This window comes from Salvelinus namaycush, chromosome 1, assembly GCF_016432855.1.
Source record: "Salvelinus namaycush isolate Seneca chromosome 1, SaNama_1.0, whole genome shotgun sequence".
Lineage (NCBI taxonomy): Eukaryota > Metazoa > Chordata > Actinopteri > Salmoniformes > Salmonidae > Salvelinus > Salvelinus namaycush.
Window position 1 is genome coordinate 82,337,683 of NC_052307.1, and position 2,809 is coordinate 82,340,491.

Consider the following 2,809-nt stretch of genomic DNA (forward strand, 5'->3'; position numbering starts at 1 on the left):
GACAGTGAATGGGGTTGTTCTGTTGACATGACAGTGAATGGGTTGTTTTCTGTTGACATGACAGTGAATGGGTTGTTCTGTTGACATGACAGTGAATGGGGTTGTACATGACAGTGAATGGGGTTGTTCTGTTGACATGACAGTGAATGGGGTTGCTCTGTTGATATGAAAGTGAATGGGGTTGTTCTGTTGACATGACAGTGAATGGGGTTGTTCTGTTGACATGACAGTGAATGGGGTTGTTCTGTTGACATGACAGTGAATGGGGTTGCTCTGTTGACATGACAGTGAATGGGGTTGTTCTGTTGACATGACAGTGAATGGGGTTGTTCTGTTGACATTGACAGTGAATGGGTTTGCTCTGTTGACATGACAAGTATGGGGTGGACATGACAGTGAATGGGGTTGCTCTGTTGACATGACAGTGAATGGGGTTGACATGACAGTGAATGGGGTTGCTCTGTTGACATGACAGTGAATAGGGTTGTTCTGTTGACATGACAGTATGGGGTTGCTCTGTTGACATGACAGTGAAGGGGGTTGCTCTGTTGACATGACTGAATGGGGTTGTTCTGTACATCAGTGATGGCTGTTGACATGACAGTGAATGGGGTTGTTATCTTGACATGACAGTGAATGGGGTTGCTCTGTTGACATGACAGTGAATGGGGTTTTTTCTGTTGACATGACAGTGAATGGGGTTGTTATCTTGACATGACAGTGATGGGTTTTCTGTTGACATGACAGTGAAGGTTGTTCTGTTGACATGACAGTGAATGGGGTTGCTCTTTGACATGACAGTGAATGGGGTTGCTCTGTTGACATGACAGTGAATGGGGTTGTTCTGTTGACTGACAGTGAATGGGTTGACATGACAGTGAATGGGTTGACATGACAGTGAATGGGTTGCTCTGTTACATGACAGTGAATGGGGTTGACATGACAGTGAATGGGTTGACATGACAGGGAATGGGGTTGACATGACTGTGAATGGGGTGAACATGACAGTGAATGGGGTTGACATGACAGTGAATGGGGTTGACATGACAGTGAATGGGGTTGACATGACAGTGAATGGGGTTGACATGACAGTGAATGGGATTGACATGACAGTGAATGGGGTTGCTCTGTTGACATGACAGTGAATGGGGTTGCTCTGTTGAACTGACAGTGATGGGTTGCTCTGTTGATATGACAGTGAATGGGGTTGCTCTGTTGACATGACAGTGAATGGGATTGCTCTGTTGACATGACAGTGAATGGGGTTGCTCTGTTGACATGACAGTGAATGGGTTGTTCTGTTGACATGACAGTGAATGGGGTTGTGTCTGTGTGAATACTCATATAGATGAAATACCTATTTGAAGGTAGACTCAGCGATATGACGTAACTGAAATACCTATTTGAAGGCAGACTCAGCGATATGACGTAACTGAAATACCTATTTGAAGGTAGACTCAGCGATATACGTAACTGAAATACCTGTTTGAAGGTAGACTCAGCGATATGACGTAGATTAAAGCCCTGTTTAAAGGTAGACCAGCGATATGACGTAGATTAAAGCCCTGTTTGAAGTTAACTCAGCGATATGACGTAGATTAAAGCCCTGTTTGAAGTTAGACTCAGCGATATGACGTAGATTAAAGCCCTGTTTAAAGGTAGACTCAGCGATATGACGTAGATTAAAGCCCTGTTTGAAGGTAGTCTCAGCGATATGACGTAGATTAAAGCCCTGTTTGAAGTTGACTCGCGATATGACGTAACTGAAATACTGTTTAAAGTAGACTCAGCGATATGACGTAGATTAAAGCCCTGTTTGAAGGTAGACTCAGCGATATGACGTAGATTAAAGCCCTATTTAAAGGTAGACTCAGCGATATGACGTAGCTGAAATACCTATTTGAAGGTAGACTCAGCGATATGACGTAGATTAAAGCCCTGTTTGAAGGTAGACTCAGCGATATGACGTAGATTAAAGCCCTGTTTGAAGTAGACTCAGCGATATGACGTAACTGAAATACCTATTTGAAGGTAGACTCAGCGATATGACGTAACTGAAATACCTATTTGAAGGTAGACTCAGCAATATGACGTAGATTAAAGCCCTGTTTAAAAGGCTACCTTTGCCCCTGCCTCACAATGTGTTGTGTGGTTTTTGTTCATATTAGAAGACTACAAGTGAATGTTTAACGGGTCATGGACATGCAGCTCATCACTACAGGCCATTAGGCTCCATGTGCAACTCTATCTCAGTTCCCTGTCTGTAGCTTTACCCAGTCTGGAAACCACACGGTTCAAAACTACACGTTTCAAAGAGATTAAGGGAATCTTGGTTGAGGTAACAGTGTCTTCTTCCTGTACTGACCGGGTTCTCAACACCATGTTATAACATTACTCAGTGACCCAGTAGTTTATATGAAGTCACTCCTCTAGAGGCAGCGGCAGTCACTCCTCCTCCAGAGGCAGCTGGCAGTCCCTCCTCCTCCAGAGGCAGCTGGCAGTCACTCCTCCTCTCGAGGCAGCTGGCAGGCAGTCGCTCCCCTCTCGAGGCAGCTGGCAGCAGTCACTCCTCCTCTAGAGGCAGCTGGCAGGCAGTCACTCCTCCTCTAGAGGCAGCTGGCAGGCAGTCACTCCCCTTTGAGGCAGATAGCTGACAGGCAGTCCCTCCTCCTCTAGAGGCAGCTGACAGGCAGTCACTCCTCCTCTAGAGGCAGCAGGCAGTCACTCCTCCTCTAGAGGCAGCTGCAGTCACTCCTCCTCTCTCGAGGCAGCTGGCAGGCAGTCACTCCTCCTCTAGAAGCAGCTGGCA